This window comes from Pristiophorus japonicus, chromosome 5 (assembly GCF_044704955.1).
Source record: "Pristiophorus japonicus isolate sPriJap1 chromosome 5, sPriJap1.hap1, whole genome shotgun sequence".
Lineage (NCBI taxonomy): Eukaryota > Metazoa > Chordata > Chondrichthyes > Pristiophoridae > Pristiophorus > Pristiophorus japonicus.
The window spans coordinates 2,943,315-2,968,467 of NC_091981.1; the positions used below are offsets into that span (position 1 = coordinate 2,943,315).

Consider the following 25,153-nt stretch of genomic DNA (forward strand, 5'->3'; position numbering starts at 1 on the left):
TGTTTACATGAGAGAAAAGGTGGCTTAAAAGTGATCTAACCGGGGTATTTAACATCCTCAAGGGAACAGAAAAACTGTGGTCAGTGTTAAATATTGAAAGAGCAAACTTGTATTTATATAACTCTCTTCAAATCTCGGGGATGCTCCAAAAGTGCTTTACAGCCAAAGAATTACTTTGAAGTGTAGTTGCTAACATAACCAGCGTAGTGAATACTGCCTTAGGATGTTTTACCTTGGAGGCAGAAAGGGACATTTTATCTTAAAGACAATGCAGCACACCCTTATCATCATCATAGGCGGTCCCTCGAACGAGGATGACTTGCTTCCACATAGGTTCACAGATGTTTCAATGAAGGACCCGATGTTCCAGTCCTGAACTCCAATTGAGGGGGTGGAAGATGCCTGTGCGTGGATTTTTTTAACGTGGGGTGACCGTTGCACACCAGCCACCACACGGGCTCGACAGAGCGAGGTCTTGGTCCAGTGGCAAGGGTTAACCAGGACGACTGGAGACCAGCTCTGCTGCACGGACCCAGTGCGCTCACATATCGCAGTGTGGGCTGGGTCCGTGCTGCCCCAGGGCCCTCGCCTCTTCTGGGCCCCGTACCCTCATTCACTGCACCTTCACTACGATCTCCTGCCGCTTTTCCGCCACAAAACATTCGCCGAAATGCAGATACTGCACTGACATGTTAGCCTCGATGATGGGCTCAAGTCCGGGAGTGGAATGAACTCAGAAGCTTCTGAATCGGAGGAAAACAGGCTACCATTGTGCCAAGGATTGCTCTACATTAACATAGCACCAGGACACTCTAAATAAGTGAACCCACAAGTTTCTGTGGAATAGCCTACCAAGGGTGAAAGATACCAGAGGAAAAGCAAGGGTACACATGGAAAAAGTGGGTGGGGATATCTGACTTTCAGGGCTGCCTGAATGGATGAAAATAGTATTTTCCTGTCTCTTCCAGGGCAGTTGGGACACGGAGGTCGAGGAGGGGGACCTTGGGTTATATTTATCTGATTGATTGTTGGTGACCAGGGTGTCCTGGGGCTCGGTGATTATGTACAGGAGTTGTTGAGAAATCTGCTAGAGTTTTTCTGAAATTAGCAACCGATTATTTTGTCTTTTAAAAAAAATCTGGTTGAGGATCTGGACTTGCCAGCAATGTGCGAGGGTGGTGAGCAGGCTAACACCATCGAGTGATAGTGAGCATTGTGGGGGTGATGGTAAGTTACCCTTTTCATATGTTTGTAGGCACATCCGTAACAATACTTACCATTGTCCACTTGAGCTTACTCCTGCAGTATGTACAAGGTGCTTCCAATTCATGAATAAAGAAGACAATGCTTACCCAACATGTAAATGCAAGGCACGATGAGGAGATACGATTTATTATGGTGTACTCACCTTAAGTCACTTGCAACTTTGGCGCTCCTAAGTTATCAGCTCATCGCATTTGTAGAATGTAAACCGTGTATCATGGCTCCACATAAATCTATGCTGTGGCCATAATAGAGATGTGCTGGAGCAGCTGAAGATCCCATCTGTAGGAAGTTCACATTGACCAACAACTTGCATTTGTACCGAGCCTCGAACATGGTAAAACAGGATCGTAATCAGACGAAAATGTTCTTAACGATAGCCCAGTTATGTGGTTTCCAGAAGCACTCGATTATCTGAAACTGCGACCAGGGCTGATTCTAACGGAGTCACTTGAATGTGTCAGGATCCATGCTGTCCGTGACAGTCTTAACAGGAAGGGGGACCTGTCCTTGTGCATCGTCCAGCGGGTGTGGAATTACATGTTTGGGAGGTGGGTGAAGGGGTTGGGGGGTGGGTAGAGGGAGGATCGTGGGGGGGGGGGGGTGACGGGGGCGGCGTGGGGTGGGGGTGGGGGTGGAGGGGAAGTCGGTCATCTTTTCTGTAAGTATTGTTTTTCAGTACAGATGGGAATTACACTGAACTATATCTTGCTGATGATTACTGGATGGCATGTGTTAAACCAAGCCATTGTGTTTATTGAAAATAGGGTTCTTCTGCTTGGGTGTCTTTGCTTTAAGTAGTTTCAGATTATTTACAACATGAATGATGAGTTACGTTTCTGTTGTACTTCTGTCAGCTGTGGTTCAGTGGGTAGCACGCTCTCTCTCGCCTCTGAGTCAGAAAGTTGTGGGTCCAAGTTCCTCTCCAAGGACTTGAGTACAAAAAGATCTAGGTTGACACTGCAGTGCAGTACTGAGGGAACAATGCACTGTCGAAGGAGTAGTACTGAGGGAGTGCAGCACTGTCAGAGGGGCACTACTGAAGGAGCGCTGCACTGTCGGAGGGGCAGTACTGAGGGAGTGCTGCACTGTCGGAAGGGCAGTACTGAGGGAGTGCTGCACTGTTGGAGGGGCAGTACTGAGGGAGTGCCGCACTGTCGGATGAGACGTTAAACCGAGACCCAGTCTGCTCTCTCAAGTGGACGTAAAAGATCCAATGGCACTATTCCAAAGAAGACCAGGGGAGTTATCCCCGGTGTCCTGGCTAATATTTATCCCTCAATCAACATTACATAAAAATTCTGACTACTGGCGAGGGCGGTGATGCCTCTGGGGAGTGCAGCCAGGGTCAAGTCCACAGCACCGTGGGTGGCTCAGCTGCACAGTGGGGGGAGGAAGACGGGAAGGGCTATAGTGATAGGAGATTCAATAGTTAGGGGAGCAGATAGGCGCTTCTGCGGCAGCAAAAGTGACATCAGGATGGTGTGTTGCCTCCCTGGTGCAAGGGTCAATTATGTCACTGAGCGACTGCAGGGCATTCTGGGGAGGGAAGGGGAACAGCCAGTGGTTGTGGTCCACATTGGTACCAACGACATAGGCAGAAAGAGGGGTGAGGTCCTGAAAGCTGAGTTTAGGGAGCTAGGAGTAAGATTGAAAGCCAGGACCTCAAAGGTGGTAATCTTGGGATTACTGCCAGTGCCACGTACGAGGGAGGGTAGAAATAGGAAGGCTAGTCAGATGAATACGTGGCTGGGGCATTGGTGTAGGAGGGAGGGCTTTAGTTTCCTGAACAATTGGGACCACTTCTGGGGTAGGTGGTGTCTGTACAAGTAGGACAGGTTACACCTCAACAGAGATGGGGCCAATGTTCTCGCGGGTGGTTTTGATAGTGTGGTTGGGAGGGCTTTAAACTAGCTTTGCAGGGGGATGGGAACCCAGGAGAGGGCTCTGAGCTAGTTAGAGTGGGTAAGAGCTCAGATGAACAGAACCCCAAGAAAGGATGCAACAGGCAGGAGGCAACAGAGCAGAGTAGCACTGGGGTAAGTGTAAACCACAAGGTGATAGGAAGGGACAATATGTATGAATATAAAGGGGCTGCAGGAGGGGTCAAAACTAAAAATCATGGTTTAAAAACTAGTATCAAAACACTTTACCTGAACGCACGCAGCATTTGAAACAAAGTAAATGAATTGACAGCACAAATCCTTACAATTGGGTATGATTTGGTGGCCATTACTGAAACATGGTTGCAGGGTGGCCAAGACTGGGAATTAAACATACAGGGTTATCTGACAATTCGGAAAGATAGACAAGAAGGGGAAGGAGGTGGGGTAGCTCTGTTAATAAAGGATGATATCAGGGCAGTTGTGAGAGATGATATTGGCTCTAATGAACAAAATGTTGAATCATTGTGGGTGGAGATTAGAGATAGTAAGGGGAAAAAGTCACTGGTGGGCATAGTTTATAGGCCCCCAAATAATAACTTCACGGTGGGGCGGACAATAATCAAGGGAATAATGGAGGCATGTGAAAAAGGAACGGCAGTAATCATGGGGGATTTTAACCTACATATCGATTGGTCAAATCAAATCGCACGGGGTAGCCTTGAGGAGGAATTCATAGAATGCATACGGGATTGTTTCTTAGAACAGTATGTTACAGAACCTACAAGGGAGCAAGCTATCTTAGATCTGGTCCTGTGTAATGAGACTGGAATAGTAAACGATCTCCTAGTAAAAGATCCTCTCGGAATGAGTGATCACAGTATGGTTGAATTTATAATACAGATTGAGGGTGAGGAAGTAGTGTCTCAAACGAGCGTACTATGCTTAAACAAAGGGGACTACAGTGGGATGAGGGCAGAGTTGGCTAAAGTAGACTGGGAACACAGACTAAACGGTGGCACAATTGAGGAACAGTGGAGGACTTTTAAGGAGCTCTCATAGTGCTCAACAAAATTATATTCCAGTGAAAAAGAAGGGCACTAAGAGAAGGGATAACCAGCTGTGGATAACCAAGGAAATAAAGGAGAGTATCAAATTAAAAACCAATGCGAATAATCTACCAAAATTTTCTGGACTCTGGGGAGGTACCAGCGGATTGGAGAGCAGCTAATGTAACGACTCTGTTTAAAAAAGGGGGCAGGCAAAAGGCAGGTAACTATAGGCCGATTAGTTTAACATCTGTAGTGGGGAAAATGCTTGAAACTATCATTCAGGAAGAAATAGCGGGACATCTGGATAGGAATAGTGCAATCAAGCAGACGCAGCATGGATTCATGAAAGGGAAATCATGTTTAACTAACTTACTGGAATTCTTTGAGGATATAACGAGCGTGGTGGATAGAGGTGTACCGATGGATGTGGTGTATTTAGATTTCCAAAAGGCATTCGATAAGGTGCCACACAAAAGGTTACTGCAGAAGATAAAGGTACGTGGAGTCAGAGGAAATGTATTAGCATGGATCGAGAATTGGCTGGCTAACAGAAAGCAGAGAGTCGGGATAAATGGGTCCTTTTCCGGTTGGAAATCAGTGGTTAGTGGTGTGCCACAGGGATCAGTGCTGGGACCACAACTGTTTATAATATACATAGATGACCGAGAAGAGGGGACAGAGTGTAGTGCAACAAAATTTGCAGATGACGCTAAGATTAGTGGGAAAGCGGGTTGTGTAGAGGACACAGAGAGGCTGCAAAGAGATTTAGATAGGTTAAGCGAATGGGCTAAGGTTTGGCAGATGGAATACAATGTCGGAAAGTGTGAGGTCATCCACCTTGGGGGAAAAAAAACAGTAAAAGGGAATATTATTTGAATGGGGAGAAATTACAACATGCTGCGGTGCAGAGGGACCTGGGAGTCCTTGTGCATGAATCCCAAAAAGTTAGTTTGCAGGTGCAGCAGGTAATCAGGAAGGCGAATGGAATTGTTGGCCTTCATTGCGAGAGGGATGGAGTACAAAAGCAGGGAGGTCCTGCTGCAACTGTATAGGGTATTGGTGAGGCCACACCTGGAGTACTGCGTGCAGTTTTGGTCACCTTACTTAAGGAAGGATATACTAGCTTTGGAGGGGGTACAGAGACTATTCACGAGGCTGATTCCGGAGATGAGGGGGTTACCTTATGATGATAGATTGAGTAGACTGGGTCTTTACTCGTTGGAGTTCAGAAGGATGAGGGGTGATCTTATAGAAACATTTAAAATAATGAAAGGGATAGACAAGATAGAGGCAGAGAGGTTGTTTCCACTGGTCGGGGAGACTATAACTAGGGGGCACAGCCTCAAAATACGGAGGAGCCAATTTAAAACCGAGTTGAGAAGGAATTTCTTCTCCCAGAGGGTTGTGAATCTGTGGAATTCTCTGCCCAAGGAAGCAGTTGAGGCTAGCTCATTGAATGTATTCAAGTCACAGATAGATAGATTTTTAACCAATAAGGGAATTAAGGGGAGCGGGCGGGTAAGTGGAGCTGAGTCCACGGCCAGATCAACCATGATCTTGTTGAGTGGCGGAGCAGGCTCGAGGGGCTAGATGGCCTACTCCTGTTCCTAATTCTTATGTTCTTAATCTATATTTTTACAACATAACATAACATAACATAACAGGTTAATAGATTAATGTAATGCTCCTATTTAAAAAAGGAGGCAGACAGAAAGCAGGAAACTATAGACCAGTTAGCCTTACATCCGTCGTTAGGAAAATGCTGGAGTCCATTATTAAGGAAGCAGTAGCAGGATATTTGGAAAAGTATAATTCAATCAAGCAGCGTCAGCATGGTTTTATGAAAGGGAAATCATGTTTGACAAATTTTCTGGAATTCTTTGACGATGTAATGAGCAGGATGGAAAAAGGTGGAACCAGTGGATGTGGTGTATTTGGAATTTCAGACGGCATTCAGTAAGGTGCCACATAAGAGGTGACTACACAAGATAAATGCTCACAGGTTTGGGGGTAATATATTAGCATAGATTGAGGATTGGCTAACTAACAGAAAACAGTGAGTTGGAATAAACGGGTCATTTTCCGATTGGCAAACAGTAACTAGTGGGGTGCCGCAGGGATCGGTGCTATTTATAATCTATATTAATGACTTGAATGAATGGACTGAGTGTAATGTAGGCAAGTTTGCTGATGATAAGAAGACGGGTTTGAAAGCAAATTGTGAGGAGGACACAAAAAATCTGCAAAGGGATATAGACAGGCTAAGTGAGTGGTCAAAATTTGGCAGATGAAGTATAATGTGGGAAAATGTGAGGTTATCCACTTTGTCAGAAAAAATAGAAAAGCAAATTATAATTTATATATAAAACAAATTATATATAAGATATGGCAGATGGAGTATAATGTTGGAAAGTGTGAGGTTATGCACTTTGGCAGAAAAAAATCAAAGAGCAGGTTAAAATTTAAATGGAGAGAGATTGCAAAGTGCTGCAGTCCAGCGGGACCTGGGGGTACTTGTGCATGAAACACAAAAGGTTAGTCTGCAGGTACAGCAAATGATCAGGAAGGCCAATGGAATTTTGGCCTTTATTGCAAAGGGGATGGAGTATAAAAGCAGGGAAGTCTTGCTACAATTGTACAGGGTATTAGTGAGGCCACATCTGGAATACTGCGTGCAGTTTTGGTTTCCATATTTACGAAAGGATATACTTGCTTTGGAGACAGTTCAGAGAAGGTTCACAAGGTTGATTCCGGAGATGAAGGGATTGACTTATGAGGAAAGATTGAGTAAGTTGGGCCTCTACTCATTGGAATTCAGAAGAATAAGAGGTGATCTTATCGAAATGTATAAGATTATGAGGGGCCTTGATAAGGTGGATGCAGAGAGGATGTTTCCACTGATGGGGGAGACTAGAACTGAGAGGGCAAAATCTTAGAATAAGGGGCCGCTCATTTAAAACTGAGATGAGGAGAAATTTCTGAGGGTTGTGGATTTGTGGAACTCTCTGCCTCAGAGAGCTGTGGAAGCTGGGACATAAATTTAAGAATGAAACAGACAGTTTCTTAAACGATAAGAGGATAAGGGGTTATGGGGAGCGGGCGGGGAAGTGGATCCCAGTCCATGATTGGATCAGCCATGATCGTATTGAATGGCGGAGCAGGCTCGAGGGGCCATATGGCCGACTCCTGCTCCTATTTCTTATGTTCTTCTGTTCTTATAATGAGAGGGCTCGATAAGGTGGATGCAGAAAAGATATTTCCACTCACAGGGGGAACTAAAACTAGGGGACATCGTCTCAGAATAAGGGGCCACCCATTTAAAATTGAGATGAGGAGGAATTTCTTTTCTGAGGGTTGTAAATCTGTGGAATTCTCTGCCCCAGAGAGCTGTGGAGGCTGGGTCATTGAATATATTAAAGGCGGAAATGGACAGATTTTTGAGCGATAAGGGAGTGAAGGGTTATGGGGAGCGGGCAGGGAAGTGGAACTGAGGCCTTGATCAGATCAGCCATGATCGTATTAAATGGTGGAGCAGGCTCGAAGGGTCTAATGGCCGACTCGTGCTCCTATTTCTTGTGTTCTTGTGGTCATTATCACATTGCTGTGTGTGGGAGCTTGCTTGTGTGCACATTGGCTGCTGCGTTTCCTACATTACAACAGTGACTGCACTCCAAAGGTAGTCTGAGATTAGTAAAGGACTTTGAGATGTCCGGTGGCCTTGAAAGGCGCTATAGAAATCCAAGTTTTCCTTTCTTTTTTCTCACTTACAAAGATGACCAGAGCCCTTTGTAGGGTGGTGGACACAGAGCATCAGTGAGAAAGGGAAGAGAAAGAGAGAGGATGGGGGCGTCAGAAGCAGGGTTGAAGGGGAGGGACTTTAGGCGGCTTATGAAACCAGTGAGGGAGTTGACGAGGTAGAAATGCTGAGGAAAGGAGTTAATTAAAGTAAAAAAACAGACGTCTTTGAAAAGGATTAACTCGAAGGTGCAAATGAACAGAAGGATTCATTTCGCTGTCTTGACCAATCTGTGGACAAACCTTTGGAAGTTTCACTAACAGAATAATGCCGACCTACAATTGGGTGGTGAGACTGGGGTGAGCCAACATTAGGTTCATTGTGAAAATATTTGCCATTTATTAGCCACAAGATGGCAGTGATAACTTGCTGTTGTAAGGTCTGTGCTCCCATTTAATTTTCTGCATCGTGTCATGAGACAGTCAGTACATAATCTTAGCAACTCTTTGCTATTCTGTGTTTTTGTTAACTTGCGTCACTTCTCAAGCGTGCAGGTCCCAATAGAATCAGAGAATTGTACCGCACAGAAGGAGGCCACTCGGCCCGTGCCTGTGCCGGCTCTGTGACAGAGCGAAATCAATTAGTCCCACTCCCCCCCTGCTCTTCCCCCATTGACCTGCTCATTTCCTCCTTTCAAGTATTTATCCGATTCCATTTTGAAAGTTACTGTTGAATCTGTTCCCACTGCTCTTTCAGGCAGCGCGTTCCCGATCACAACAACTGGCTGTGTCAGTTTAAACAAAGCAGCATATTGCAGGCAGTCATGCGAGGTTGATGCAGATGCATTTCTTGTTCAGACACAGTGCTCAAGGTCCCAGCCACAAAAAGGAAACCTTGCAGTCTGTGACGAAAACTGCCGTAGAAGGACTTCTTTACACCATTATTGTTCCCAGATCGTCTGTCTGATTCCATCTTCTCAATTACACCCTGTTACTGGTATCTGAAACCAACACCAGCTCTTGCTTACTTCAGTCTCGACACTTGGGCATTGGAATTGGGCTGGTGGCCTTGGCTTGAGCTGACTCTCTTCCTCCACTTTGATTTTGCTGTTCATAGAATCATAGATGTTTACAGCGCGGAAGGAGGCCATTCGGCCCATCGTGTCCGCGCCGGCCGACAAAGAGCTACCCAGCCTAATCCCACTTTCCAGCTCTCGGTCCGTAGCCCTGTAGGTTACGGCACTTCAGGTGCATATCCAGGTACTTTTTAAATGTGGTGAGGGTTTCTGCCTCTAGCACCCTTTCAGGCCGTGAGTTCCAGACCCCCACCACCCTCTGGGTGAAGACATTTCCCCTCAAATTCCCCCTAAGCCTCCCCCCAATTACTTTAAATTTATGCCCCCTGCTTGTTGACCCCTCTGCTAAGGGAAATAGGCCCTTTCTATCCATTATATCTAGGCCCCTCATAATTTTATACACCTCAATGAGGTCTCTTCTCAGCCTCCTCTGTTCCAAGGAAAACAACCCCAGCCTATCCAATCTGTCCTCATAGCTTAGGTTCTCCACTCCCGGCAACATCCTGGTAAATCTCCTCTGTACCCTCTCCAGTGCAATCACGTCCTTCCTGTAATGTGGTGACCAGAACTGCACGCAGTACTCCAGCTGTGGCCTAACCAGTGTTTTATACAGTTCAAGCCTAACTCTTCTTGTATTCTAAGCCTCGGCTAATAAAGGCAAGTATTCCATATGCCTTCTTAACCACCTTATCGACCTGGCCTGCTACCTTCAGGGATCTGTGGCCATGCACTCCCAGGTCCCTTTGTTCCTCTACACTTCCCAGTATCATACCATGTAATGTGTATTCCCTTTCCTTGTTAGCCCTCCCCAAATGCACTACCTCACCCTTCTCTGGATTAAATTCCATTTGCCACTGTTCTGACCAGTACATTGATATCTTCCTGCAGTCCGCAACTTTCTTCTTCATTATCAACCACACAGCCAATTTTAGTATCATCTGAAAACTTCTTAATCATACCCCCTATATTCAAGTCTAGTTCATTGATGTATATCACAAAAAGCAGGGGACCCAATACTGAGCCCTGCGGAACCCCACTGGGAATATCCTTCCAGTCTCAAAAAACCCATCGACCATTACTCTTTGCTTCCTGCCTTTGAGCCAATTTTGGATCCAACTTGCTACTTTGCCCTGTTCTGGAGGTTACGACAATGGGGTTACAATACTGTTAAATAGAAACATAGAAAATAGGTGCAGGAATAGGCCATTCGGCCCTTCGAGCCTGCAGCACCATTCAATAAGATCATGGCTGATTATTTACCTCAGTACCCCTTTCCTGCTTTCTCTCCATACCCCTTGATCCCTTTAGCCGCAAGGACCATATCTAACTCCCTCTTGAATATATCCAATGAACTGGCATCAACAACTCTCTGCGGTAAAGAATTCCACAGGTTAACAACTCTCTGAGTGAAGAAGTTTCTCCTCATCTCGGTCCTAAATGGCTTACCCCTTATCCTTAGACTGTGAGCTCTGGTTCTGGACTTCCCCAACATCGGGAACATTCTTCCTGCATCTAACCTGTCCAGTTCCGTCAGAATTTTATATGTTTCTATGAGATCCCCTCTCATCCTTCTAAATTCCAGTGAATAAACTTAGAAACATAGAAAATAGGTGCAGGAGTAGGCCATTTGGCCCTTCTAGCCTGCACCGCCATCCAATGAGTTCATGGTTGAACATGCAACTTCAGTACCCCATTCCTGCTTTCTCGCCATACCCCGAGTAGTAAGGACTTCATCTAACTCCTTTTTGAATATATTTAGTGAATTGGCCTCAACAACTTTGGGAACATTCTTCCTGCATCTAATCTGTCTAAATCCATCAGAATTTTAAACGTTTCTATGAGGTTCCCTCTCATTCTTCTGAACTCCAGTGAATACAAACCCAGTTGATCCAGTCTTTCTTGATAGGTCAGTCCCGCCATCGCGGGAATCAGTCTGGTGAACCTTCGCTGCACTCCCTCAATAGCAAGAATGTCCTTCCTCAGGTTAGGAGACCAAAACTGCACACAATACTCCAGGTGTGGCCTCACCAAGGCCCTGTACAACTGTAGCAACACCTCCCTGCCCCTGTACTCAAATCCCCTCGCTATGAAGGCCAACATGCCATTTGCTTTCTTAACCGCCTGCTGTACCTGCATGCCAACCTTCAATGACTGATGTACCATGACATCCAGGTCTCGTTGCACCTCCCCTTTTCCTAATCTGTCACCATTCAGATAATAGTCTGTCTCTCTGTTTTTACCACCAAAGTGGATAACCTCACATTTATCCACATTATACTTCATCTGCCATGCATTTGCCCACTCACCTAACCTATCCAAGTCGCTCTGCAGCCTCATAGCATCCTCCTCGCAGCTCACACTGCCACCCAACTTAGTGTCATCTGCAAATTTGGAGATACTACATTTAATCCCCTCGTCTAAATCATTAATGTACAGTGTAAACAGCTGGGGCCCCAGCACAGAACCTTGCGGTACCCCACTAGTCACTGCCTGCCATTCTGAAAAGTCCCCATTTACTCCTACTCTTTGCTTCCTGTCTGCCAACCAGTTCTCAATCCATGTCAGCACACTAACCCCAATCCCATGTGCTTTAACTTTGCACATTAATCTCTTGTGTGGGACCTTGTCGAAAGCCTTCTGAAAGTCCAAATATACCACATCAACTGGTTCTCCCTACTGGAAACATCCTCAAAAAATTCCAGAAGATTTGTCAAGCATGATTTCCCTTTCACAAATCCATGCTGACTTGGACCTATCATGTCACTTCTTTCCAAATGCGCTGCTGTGACATCCTTAATAATTGATTCCATCATTTTACCCACTACCGATGTCAGGCTGACTGGTCTATAATTCCCTGTTTTCTCTCTCCTTCCTTTTTTAAAAAGTGGGGTTACATTGGTTACCCTCCACTCGATAGGAACTGATCTAGAGTCAATGGAATGTTGGAAAATGACTGTCAATGCATCCGCTATTTCCAAGGCCACCTCCTTAAGTACTCTGGGATGCAGTCCATCAGGCCCTGGGGATTTATCGGCCTTCAATCCCATCAATTTCCCCAACACAATTTCCCGACTAATAAGGATTTCCCTCAGTTCCTCCTCCTTACTAGACCCTCTGACCCCTTTTATATCCGGAAGGTTGTTTGTGTCCTCCTTAGTGAATACCGAACCAGAGTACTTGTTCAATTGGTCCGCCATTTCTTTGTTCCCCGTTATGACTTCCCCTGATTCTGACTGCAGGGGACCTACGTTTGTCTTTACAAACCTTTTTCTCTTTACATATCTATCGAAACTTTTGCAATCCGTCTTAATGTTCCCTGCAAGCTTCTTCTCGTACTCCATTTTCCCTGCCCTAATCAAACCCTCTGTCCTCCTTTGCTGAGTTCTAAATTTCTCCCAGTCCCCGGGTTCGCTGCTATTTCTGGCCAATTTGTATGCCACTTCCTTGGCTTTAATACTATCCCTGATTTCCCTTGATAGCCACGGTTGAGCCACCTTCCCTTTTTTATTTTTACGCCAGACAGGAATGTACAATTGTTGTAGTTCATCCATGCGGTCTCTAAATGTCTGCCATTGTCCATCCACAGTCAACCCCTTCAGTATCATTCGCCAATCTATCCTAGCCAATTCACGCCTCATACCTTCAAAGTTACCCTTCTTTAAGTTCTGGACCATGGTCTCTGAATTAACTGTTTCATTCTCCATCCTAATGCAGAATTCCACCATATTATGGTCACTCTTCCCCAAGGGGCCTCGCACAACGAGATTGCTAATTAATCCTCTCTCATTACACAACACCCAGTCTAAGATGGCCTCCCCCCTAGTTGGTTCCTCGACATATTGGTCTAGAAAACCATCTCTATGAAAACTATGCACTCTAGGAAATCCTCCTCCACCGTATTGCTTCCCGTTTGGTTAGCCCAATCTATGTGCATATTAAAGTCACCCATGATAACTGCTGCACCTTTATTGCATGCACCCCTAATTTCCTGTTTGATGCCCTCCCCAACATCACTACTATTGTTTGGAGGTCTGTACACAACTCCCACTAACGTTTTTTGCCCTTTAGTGTTCTGCAGCTCTACCCATATAGATTCCACATCATCCAAGCTAATGTCCTTCCTAACTATTGCATTAATCTCCTCCTTAACCAGCAATGCTACCCCACCTCCTTTTCCTTTTATTCTATCCTTCCTGAATGTTGAATGCCCCTGGATGTTGAGTTCCCAGCCCTGATCATCCTGGAGCCACGTCTCCGTAATCCCAATCACATCATATTTGTTAACATCTATTTGCACAGTTAATTCATCCACCTTATTACAGATACTCCTTGCATTAAGACACAAAGCCTTCAGGCTTGTTTTTTTTAACACCCTTTGTCCTTTTAGAATTTTGCTGTACAGTGGCCCTTTTTGTTCTTTGCCTTGGGTTTCTCTGCCCTCCACTTTTCCTCATCTCCTTTCTGCCTTTTGGCCCAGTCAATCCAGTCTCTCCTCATATGTCAGTCTGGTGAACCTTCGCTGCACTCCCTCAATAGCAAGAAAGCCTTTCCTCAGATTAGGAGACCAAAACTGAACACAATATTCCAGGTGAGGCCTCACTAAGGCCCTGTACAACTGCAGTAAGACCTCCCTGCTCCTGTACTCAAAACCTCTAGCTATGAAGGCCAACATGCCATTTGCCTTCTTCACCACCTGCTGTACCTGCATGCCAACTTTCAATAACTGATGAACTATGACACCCAGGTCTCGTTGCACCTCCTCTTTTCCTAATCTGTCACCATTCAGATAATATTCTGCCTTCGTATTTTTGCCTCCAAAGTGGATAACCTCACATTTATCCATATTATACTGCATCTGCCATGCATTTGCCCACTCACCTAACCTGTCCAAGTCACCCTGCAGCCTCTTAGCATCCTCCTCACAGCTCACACCGCCACCCAGCTTAGTGTCATCTGCAAACTTGGAGATATTACACTCAATTCCTTCACTTAAATCATTGATGTATATTGTAAATAGCTGGGGTCCCAGCACAGAACCCTGCAGCACCCCACTGCCTGCCATTCTGAATACTATACTGGAGCTCTTTGTCCTCCCGGTCTGCTGTGGTGTCCTCTCGCAGTTTGGAGTTTCCCGCGTGTCGGGAGTATGGAGAGCTGGAACGCGGGCTCCTGGGGCATTGTGGGCCACCCCGACCTGCGAGAGGACACCGCCACAGGTCGGGAGGATTAAAAAGCTGGAGCATGTCGCTGCAACTTCCAGCGCGAGTTGTCCCAAGTGTGTGCCGACTTTGAGGTGGGCGACTGGGTGACGTCATCAAGGCCCAGGTCGCCGGTTACAGCGTGGATTGGGACATCAGCGGGGCCCAGACACAGCGGAGGAAGGGACGGATGAGCAGCAAGAGATCGAGGCGCAGGAGCGGCGAGAGATCGAGGCGGAGGAGCGGCGCGAGATCGTGGTGGAGGAGCAGCGAGAGATCGAGGCGGAGGAGCGGCGAGAGATCGAGGCGGAGGAGCGGCGAGAGATCGAGGCGGAGGAGCGGCGAGAGATCGAGGCGGAGGAGCGGCGAGAGATCGAGGCGGAGGAGCGGCGAGAGATCGAGGCGGAGGAGCGGCGAGAGATCGAGGCGGAGGAGAGGAGCGGCGAGAGATCGAGGCGGAGGAGCGGCGAGAGATCGAGGCGGAGGAGCGGCGAGAGATCGAGGCGGATGAGCGGCGAGCGATCGAGGCGGATGAGCGGCGCGAGATCGAGGCGGAGGAGCGGCGCGAGATCGTGGCGGAGGTGCGACAAATGAGGGTACGGGGCCCAGAAGAGGCGAGGGCCCAGGGGCAGCACGGGCCCAGCCCACACTGCGATATGTGTGCGCACTGGGTCCGTGCAGCAGAGCAGGTCTCCAGTCGTCCTGGGTAACCCTTGTCACTGGACCAAGACCTCGCTCTGTCAAGCCCGTGTGGTGGCTGGTGTGCAACGGTCACCCCACGTTAAATAAATCCACACACAGGCATCTTCCACCCCCTCAACTGGAGTTCAGGACTGGAACATCGGGTCCTCCATTGAAACATCTGTGTACTCATCCCTTTTGGTGTGGAAACAAGTCATCGTCGTTCGAGGGACCGCCTATGATGATGAATAGTCTGAGCAGAAAGAGCTATTTGAGAGTGCCATTGCAGCAGTCTGCTTTGTGACTGTGCTGTCGTTTGTCTGTGTAACTCCAGGAATGTTTTCCGAGCTTGCTTGTATTCCTCACTGGCACTCGCTACTTGCCAAGCAAGGAAAGTTAGCACAAATACAGGCAAGCTGTGAAAATAATTCCTGGATTGATGTGCTAAAAGCTGCACTTAAATGCATCAAAACCCCATAAAAACACATTAAAACCAAAATCACAACAATAAAATGTTCGAGTCCCCCCTCCGCCTGGCTGAAGGTTTCAGGTTAGGAATGAGTTTATATAACCATATGGTATTCTTCAGAAGATTCACTCTTTTCCTTCATGTAATGTCATTTCAGTGGGAGCAGCTATTTAGCTGTAGCTGATTTCATATATTTTTAACTAAAAGCAGAAATGATGCAAGTGAATTAAAAAATATCAAAATTACTTCAGAATTGTGGTGCTTTTTAGTCTAGTTAAAAACTTTAAAAAAACAATGATATAATGGACAGAAAACAGAGAGGAGGAATAAACGGGTCATTCTCGGGTTGGCAGACTGTAACTAGTGGGGTACCGCAAGGATCAGTGCTGAGTCCCAGCTATTCACAATCTGTATCAATGATTTGGATGAGGGGACCAAATGTAATATATCCAAGTTTGCTGATGATACAAAGCTAGGTGGGAATGTAAGTTGTGAGGAGGATGCAAAGAAGTTTCAAGGGGATAGAGACAGGCTCAGTGAGTGGGCAAGAACATGGTAAATGGAATATAATGTGGAGAAATGGTGAGCGATTGGGAAATGTTGGTGTTCAGAGGGACCTGGGTGTCCTTGTACACCAATCACTGAAAGTTAACATGCAGGTACAGCAAGCAATTAAGAAAATGTTGCGTATGCAATAACTCAATAGGCTTAGTACCGTGAACTCAAAATCAGGTGCGACCTGACTACTTTATTAGCTCTCAAAGTGAGGATTAAACATGTAGGCTTTCTTTATATACAAGGTCTGCACGTGTGTGTGCCCAATGACCTCCGACGGTCGCTCCCCCTGGTGGCAGATAAACCCAGGCATACATACATTACATCATCCGCCCCCCCCCCCCAAAGATCTTGGTATCAGTCCTAATTACAAATTGAAATGGTCCGGAGCTTTCTACTCCCTAGTTGATCGTCTCAGTTTAATTCCAGATCTGGGTGAGCTCTCCGAGTCAGTCATGACTTGAGGCTGGGTAGCCGATCTAATGGGAGTGGCAGTGTCCATGTCGGGGATTGAAGGTCCAGATTCATTGACAACATCAGGGTCTTCTGATGGCTGAATATGAATCGGTTGGTCATTGATGGTGTCTCCTTAAAAGCTGTTCCGGTTCGTCTGTGTGCCGCAATTTTGTCTGATCAATGTGCCTCCTGCATGTTTGCCCATTAGTGAGCCGACAATGAGCACCCTGTTACCCTCCTTGGCCGTAACAGTGCCAGTGACCCACTTGGGGCCTTCACCATAATTTAGCTCATACACAGGATCATTAATAGAGATGTCGTGTGACACGGCACTGCGATCGTGATACCACTGCTGATGTTGATGTCTGTTTTCGACGTGATCGTTAAGCTCAGGGTGGACAAGCGAGAGCCTGGTCTTGAGATCTCTCCAACAGTTCAGCAGGGGGTCCCCGGTAAGCGCGTGGGGTCTCGTCCTGTAACTAAGCAGTATGCGTGACAAGCGAGTCTGCAAAGAACCGAGAGTTACACATTTCACGCTCTGCTTGATGGTTTGGCCGGCCCGCTCCACTTGACCAGTGGACGCGGGTTTGAACGGTGCTGACCTTACGTGCTTGATACCATTGAGTCTCATAAACTCTTGAAACTCAAACTCGTGAAGCACGATCCGTTGTTGCTCACAACGATGTCGGGCAGACCATGAGTGGTGAACATGGCACGAAGGCTCTCAATGGTGGCTGTGGATGTGCTGGATGACACGATTACACATTCTATCCATTTGGAATACGCATCCACCACCACCAAAAACATTTTGCCCAGGAAAGGACCCGCATAGTCGATGTGGATCCTCGACCATGGTTTGGATGACCATGACCATAGACTTAGCAGAGATTCCACTGGTGCATTGCTTAACTGCATGCAAGTGTTACACTGATACACACATGACTCCAAATCAGAGTTAATGCCAGACCACCAAACATGAGACCTGGCCTTCATCATCACAATATCAGGATGGATACTGTGTAAATCCCGTACAAGCCTTGGGCATAACAACACGATTACCCCATAGCAAACAATCAGATTGAATGGATAGTTCATCTTTGCGATGGTTGTAAGGTTTGGTCTCATCACACACTTCTCTGGGAATGGCCGACCAATCACCATTAAGGACACAACGTTTTACAACCGATAAGATCAGACCCTGGCTGGTCCAGGTCCTAACTTGTTGAGCACTGACATGCCGACCCTTCACTCTCAAAGGCATCCATGACCAACAGTGGGTCTGCGGGCTGTGGCGTTTCCACCTCCGGCGTGGGCAACGGTAAACGGCTCAATGCATCGGCACAATTCTCGGTGTCAGGTCTATGGCGAATGACATAATCATAGGCAGATAATGTCAGCGCTTACCTCTGGATGCGGGACGACGCGTTGGTATTGATACCTCTATGCTCTGAAAACAAAGATATGACCGGCTTGTGATTGGTTTCAAGCTTGAAACGAAGCCCAAACAGATCCTGGTGTATCTTTTTAACCCCATATACGCAGGCAAAAGCTTCTTTCTTGACCATGCCGTAGGCTTTTTCTGCTTTAGACATGCTTCTCGACGCATACGCAACAGGTTGTAGTTTGCCCGACTCATTGGATTGTTGGAGCACGCAACCATCCCCATGTGATGAAGCATCTCAGACCAATACTAAACGCTTGCACGGGTCATAATGTACCAGCAATTTGTTGGAACAAAGCAGATTTCTAGCCTTCTCGAAGGCCCTGTCTTGAGATACACCCCAAACCCAGTTGTTGCCTTTTCTGAGCAGCATGTGCAGTGGCTCTAATAATGTGCTCAATTTAGATAAGAAATTACCGAAGTAGTTGAGAAGACCAAGGAATGAACGCAGCTCCGTCACATTCTGGGGTCTGGGTGCATTTTTGATGGCCTCTGTTTTCGAGTCCGTAGGCCTGATGCCGTCTGCAGCAATCTTCCTTCCCAGGAATTCGACTTCCAGTGCCATAAAGACGCACTTTGAACATTTCAGCCTGAGCCCCACTTTGTTCGGACGACGTAGAACCTTTTCCAGGTTGTGCAGGTGTTCGGCAGTGTCACGACCAGTGACCAGAATATCGACTTGGAACACCACGGTTCTAGGGATGGATTTCAGTAAACTCTCCGTGTTTCTCTGAAATATGGCTGCAGCTGAGCGAATTCCGAAAGGACACCTGTTGTAAACATAGAAACATAGAAACATAGAAAATAGGTGCAGGAGTAGGCCATTCGGCCCTTCTAGCCTGCACCGCCATTCAATGAGTTCATGGCTGAACATTCAACTTCAGTACCCCATTCCTGCTTTCTCGCCATACCCCTTGATCCCCCAAGCAGTAAGGACCTCATCTAACTCCTTTTTGAATATATTTAGTGAATTGGCCTCAACAACTTTCTGTGGTAGAGAATTCCACAGGTTCACCACTCTCTGGGTGAAGAAGTTCCTCCGCATCTCGGTCCTAAATGAACAGCCCTTTCCGTGTATTGATGCAGGTAAGTTTCTTCGACGATTCGACAAGCTCCTGTGTCATATAGGCCAACGCCAGATCCAATTTGGTGAACGACTTTCCCCTGGCTAGCGTTACAAACAGGTCATAGCCTTTTTCTGATCCTGTTTCGAAACTCGGTTGATCGTAACCTTGTAGTCTCCACAAATCCTGACAGTGCCATCAGTCTTTAGCACAGGAACAATGGGACTAGCCCATTTGTTAAATTCAACCGATGAAATGACCCCTTCACATTGGAGTCTGTCCAGTTTGATTTCGACCTTCTCCCTCATCATGTACGGGACGGCCCGAGCTTTGTGATGGACGGGTCTTGCATCTGAGTCCAGGTGGATCTGCACCTTGGCTCCCGTGAAGTTGCCGATGCCTGGTTCAAGCAGCGAGGGAAATTTGCTCAGCACTTGAGCACACGAAGCGGCATCCACCGATGACAAAGTTTTAATATCGTTCCAGTTCCACTTTATTTTGTTGAGCCAACTCCTGCCGAACAGCGTTGGACCATTGTCTGGAACGATCCACAGTGATAGATCATGAACTGCCCCATCGTATGACACCTTGACTGCTGCACTGCCAATCACTGGTATGAGCTCTTTGGTGTAGGTATGCTATTTTGCATTTACTGGACGCAGCTTGGGTTTCACGGCCTTGGTGTCCCACAGCTTTTCGAAAGTCCTCTGGCTCATAATTGACTGACTCGCACCCGTGTCTAATTCCATAGAAACTGGCACTTTACTTCAATTATTATCGGTTGGCTCTTTGTTAGGAACGAATATACACTATACACTTGCTCCTCGGGTATCTGGGGTTGCATTGCCGGATCCGCTCCGGATCGGTCATCATCATCCACGTGGTGTGTCGCAGCACGCTTGCTGAGCTGCGGACACATCCATTGAAGGTGCCCCATTTTCGCACAGCCCCTACAAATATACTGCCTGAAATGGCACTGATGAGGCCGATGATTGCCCCCACAATGCCAACAGGGTGAAATCGGATTCATGCCCAATGGCGGACTTCGAGCAGCTACAAGTTTCACAAACACTCTCGAGTCGGGCCTGCCAGGTGCAGCTCGGCTAACCGAAGACAGAATCTGGTGCACAGTACTTGCCGTGGAATTCCGACTCTGCAAGGATATCTGCTTTGCACTATCGACCGTGGTCAGGCAAGCCTGGGCGATCATGATGGCCCTGCTCAGATCCAGCGTCTTCGCAGCCAGCAGCCAGCAGCTTCCGCAGGATCACCTCGCAGCTTATGCCTATTACAAAATGTCGTGCAGCAAGTCTTACAACGCGGTTCCACACTTTCTATCTGATAATTCTCCTGTGAAGAGCAGTCAGTCGAGGAGGCGGGAGCTCGGAGCAGCGTGAGTCCGGGGTCGTCGAGAGGCGTACCGGTGCAGCTGCAGTGGGGACAGAAGGCAAAAAAGTAAAAGAAATCGAAAGGTGACGTCACAGCCAAGCGGGTAAGTGATTGGCTGGTGATTGGTGAGTAGTTTTTCTTTTTCTTTTCTATTTCAGTAAGTAACATTTAGCATTGTTGTTGCCAAATTAAGTTAATCTAGGGGTTAAGTCATGGCAGGACAGCTCGGACACGTGTCATACTTCTCCTGCACTATGTGGGAAGTCAGGGACGCTTCCGTTGTCCCTGATGGCTACGTGTGCGGGAAGTGTGTCCGCCTCCAGCTCCTGACGGACCGCATTGCGGCACTGGAGCTGAGGGCGGATTCACTCTGGAGCAGCCACGATGCTGAGAATGACGTGAGTATCACGTGTAGCGAGTTGGTCTTACCACAGGTAAAGGGTACACAGCCAGATAGGGAATAGAAGACCAACAGGAAGAGCAGTGCAAGGAAGGTAGTGCAGGGGTCCCCTGTGGTCATCCCCCTGCAAAACAGATACACCGCTTTGAGTACTGTTGAGGGGGATGACTCATCAGGGGAGAGCAGCAGCACCCAGGTTAATGGCACCGTGGCTGGCTCTGCTGCACAGGAGGGCAGGAAAAAGAGTGGGAGAGCAATAGTGATCGGGGATTCAATTGTAAGAGGAATAGATAGGCGTTTCTGTGGCCGCAACCGAGACTCCAGGATGGTATGTTGCCTCCTTGGTGCAAGGGTCAAGGATGTCCCGGAGCGGGTGCAGTACATTCTGAAAAGGGAGGGTGAACAGCCAGTTGTCGTGGTGCACATTGGTACCAACGATATAGGTAAAAAACGGGATGAGGTCCTATGAGACGAATTTAAGGAGCTAGGAACTAAATTAAAAAGTAGGACCTCAAAAGTAGTAATCTCAGGATAGCTCGTGCTAGTCAGAGTAGGAATCGCAGGATAGCTCAGATGAATACGTGGCTTGAGCAGTGGTGCAGCAGGGAGGGATTCAAATTCCTGGGGCATTGGAACCGGTTCTGGGGGAGGTGGGACCAGTACAAACCGGACGGTCTGCACCTGGGCAGGACCGGAACCAATGTCCTAGGGGGAGTGTTTGCTAGTGTTGTTGGGGAGAAGTTAAACTAATATGGCAGGGGGATGGGAACCAATGCAGGGAGACAGAGGGAAACAAAATGGAGACAGAAGCAAAAGACAGAAAGGAGATGAGTAAAAGTGGAGGGCAGAGAAACTCAAGGCGAAAAACAAAAAGGGCCACTTTACAGCAAAATTCTAAAGGGTCAAAGTGTAATAAAAAGGCAAGCCTGAAAGCTCTGTGCCTCACTGCGAGGAGTATTCGGAACCCAGGAGAGGGCTCTGAGCTAGTTAGAGGGGGTGAGAGCGCAGATTAACAGGACCCCAAGAAAGAATGCAAAAGGCAGGAGGCAACAGAGCAGAGTAGCACTGGGGTAAGTGTAAACCACAAGGTGATAGGAAGGGACAATATGTATGAATATAAAGGGGCTGCAGGAGGGGTCAAAACTAAAAATCATGCTTTAAAAACTAGTATTAAAACACTCTACCTAAACGCACGCAGCATTTGAAATAAAGTAAATGAGTTGACGGCACAAATCATTACAAATGGGTATGATTTGGTGGCCAATACAGAAACATGGTTGCAGGGTGGCCAAGACTGGGAATTAAACATACAGGGGTATCTGACGATTCGGAAGGATAGACAAGAAGGGAAAGGAGGTGGGGTAGCTCTGTTAATAAAGGATGATATCAGGGCAGTTGTGAGAGACGATATTGGCTCTAATGAACAAAATGTTGAATCATTGTGGGTGGAGATTAGAGATAGTAAGGGGAAAAAGTCACTGGTGGGTATAGTTTATAGGCCCCCCAAATAATAACTTCACGGTGGGGCGGACAATAATCAAGGGAATAATGGAGGCATGTGAAAAAGGAACGGCAGTAATCATGGGGGATTTTAACCTACATATCGATTGGTCAAATCAAATCGCACGGGGTAGCCTGGAGGAGGAATTCATAGAATGCAGACAAGATTGTTTCTTAGAACAGTATGTTACAGAACCTACAAGGGAGCAAGCTGTCTTAGATCTGGTCCTGTGTAATGAGTCAGGAATAATAAACGATCTCCTAGTAAAAGATCCTCTCGGAATGAGTGATCACAGTATGGTTGAATTTGTAATACAGATTGAGGGTGAGGAAGTAATGTCTCAAACGAGCGTACTATGCTTAAACAAAGGGTACTACAGTGGGATGAGGGCAAAGTTGGCTAAAGTAGACTGGGAACACAGACTAAACGGTGGCACAATTGAGGAACAGTGGAAGATTTTTCAGGAGCTCTTTCATAGTGCTCAACAAAATTATATTCCAGTGAAAAAGAAGGGCGGTAAGAGAAGGGATAACCAGCCGTGGATAACCAAGGAAATAAAGGAGAGTATCAAATTAAAAACCAATGCGTATAAGGTGGCCAAGGTTAGTGGGAAACTAGAAGATTGGGAAAATGTTAAATGACAGCAAAGAATGACTAAGAAAGCAATAAAGAAAGGAAAGATAGATTACGAAAGTAAACTTGCACAAAACATAAAAACAGATAGTAAAAGCTTTAACCGATATATAAAACGGAAAAGAGTGACTAAAGTAAATGTTGGTCCCTTAGAAGATGAGAAGGGGGATTTAATAATGGGAAATGTGGAAATGGCTGAAACCTTAAACAATTATTTTGCTTCGGTCTTCACAGTGGAAGACACAAAAACCATGCCAAAAATTGCTGGTCACGGGAATGTGGGAAGGGAGGACCTTGAGATAATCACTATCACTAGTGGGGTAGTACTGGATAGGTTAATGGGACTCGAGGTAGACAAGTCCCCTGGTCCTGATGAAATGCATCCCAGGGTATTAAAAGAGATGGCGGAAGTTATGGCAGATGCATTCGTTATAATCTACCAAAATTCTCTGGACTCTGGGGAGGTACCAGCGGATTGGAAAGCAGCTAATGTAACGCCTCTGTTTAAAAAAGGGGGGCAGACAAAAGGCAGGTAACTATAGGCCGGTTTGTTTAACATCTGTAGTGGGGAAAATGCTTGAAGCTATCATTAAGGAAGAAATAGCGGGACATCTGGAAAGGAATAGTGCAATCAAGCAGACGCAACATGGATTCATGAAGGGGAAATCATGTTTAACTAATTTACTGGAATTCTTTGAGGATATAACGAGCATGGTGGATAGAGGTGTACCGATGGATGTGGTGTATTTAGATTTCCAAAAGGCATTCGATAAGGTGCCACACAAAAGGTTACTGCAGAAGATAAAGGTACGCGGAGTCAGAGGAAATGTATCAGCACGGATCGAGAATTGGCTGGCTAACAGAAAGCAGAGAGTCGGGATAAATGGGTCCTTTTCAGGTTGGAAATCGGTGGTTAGTGGTGTGCCACAGGGATCGGTGCTGGGACCACAACTGTTTATAATATACAGAGATGACCGAGAAGAGGGGACAGAGTGTAGTGTAACAAAATTTGCAGATGACACAAAGATTAGTGGGAAAGCGGGTTGTGTAGAGGACACAGAGAGGCTGCAAAGAGATTTAGATAGGTTAAGCGAATGGGCTAAGGTTTGGCAGATGGAATACAATGTCGGAAAATGTGAGGTCATCCACCTTGGAAAAAAAAACAGTAAAAGGGAATATTATTTGAATGGGGAGAAATTACAACATGCTGCGGTGTAGAGGGACCTGGGGGTCCTTGTGCATGAATGAATCCCAAAAAGTTAGTTTGCAGGTGCAGCAGGTAATCAGGAAGGCGAATGGAATGTTGGCCTTCATTGCGAGAGGGATGGAGTACAAAAGCAGGGAGGTCCTGCTGCAACTGTATAGGGTATTGGTGAGGCTGCACCTGGAGTACTGCGTGCAGTTTTGGACACCTTACTTAAGGAAGGATATACTAGCTTTGGAGGGGGTACAGAGACGATTCACTTGGCTGATTCCGGAGATGAGGGGGTTACCTTATGATGATTGATTGCGTAGACTGGGTCTTTACTCGTTGGAGTTCAGAAGGATGAGGGGTGATCTTATGGAAACATTTAAAATAATGAAAGGGATAGACAAGATAGAGGCAGAGAGTTTGTTTCCACTGGTCGGGGAGACTAGAACTCGGGGGCACAGCCTCAAAATACGGGGGAGCCAATTGAAAACCGAATTGAGAAGGAATTTCTTCTCCCAGAGGGTTGTGAATCTGTGGAATTCTCTGCCCAAGGAAGTAGTTGAGGCTAGCTCATTGAATGTATTCAAGTCACAGATGGATAGATTTTTAACCAATAAGGGAATTAAGGGTTACGGGGCGAGGGCGGGTAAGTGGAGCTGAGTCCACGGCCAGATCAGCCATGATCTTGTTGAATGGCGGAGCAGGCTCGAGGGGCTAGATGGCCTACTCCTGTTCCTAATTCTTATGTTCTTATGTTCTTATTATGTTCTTACACAGTCCAGTGAGACGCCTCAGGTCGGCAACAAATTCTGCCATGTCCTGGCCCTCAGAACAAATATGCTTGTAAAAGCGATATCTCGAGATAATGATGCCTTCTTTAGGTTTGAGATGATCCCGAATCAGAGCACATGTTTCTTCATAGGTCTTTTCCGTTGGACATGGAGGTGAGAGCAGATTCTTTGAGGCCATAGATTTTTGGTCCACAAACCGTGAGGGAAACCGCCCTGCGCCTAAGTGCGTCAGCGTCTTAATCCATCTTGTTGGCCACGAAGTACTGGTCGAGGCGATCTATAAAATCCTCCCAGTCTTCTCCCTCCACAAATCGCTCCAGGATTCCAACTGTGCTCATTTTTTTTTTGTGCGTGAAATTTGTATTGTGCCTCGT

General features: G+C 46.7%; 1 protein-coding gene across 5 annotated transcripts in view; it reads left to right on the top strand.

Annotated features, from left to right (window-relative positions):
• ulk4 (unc-51 like kinase 4) overlaps positions 1 to 25,153 on the top strand; it is a 615,462-nt gene that overhangs the window by 116,357 nt on the left and 473,952 nt on the right. The gene's annotated exons all lie outside the window — the stretch shown is intronic.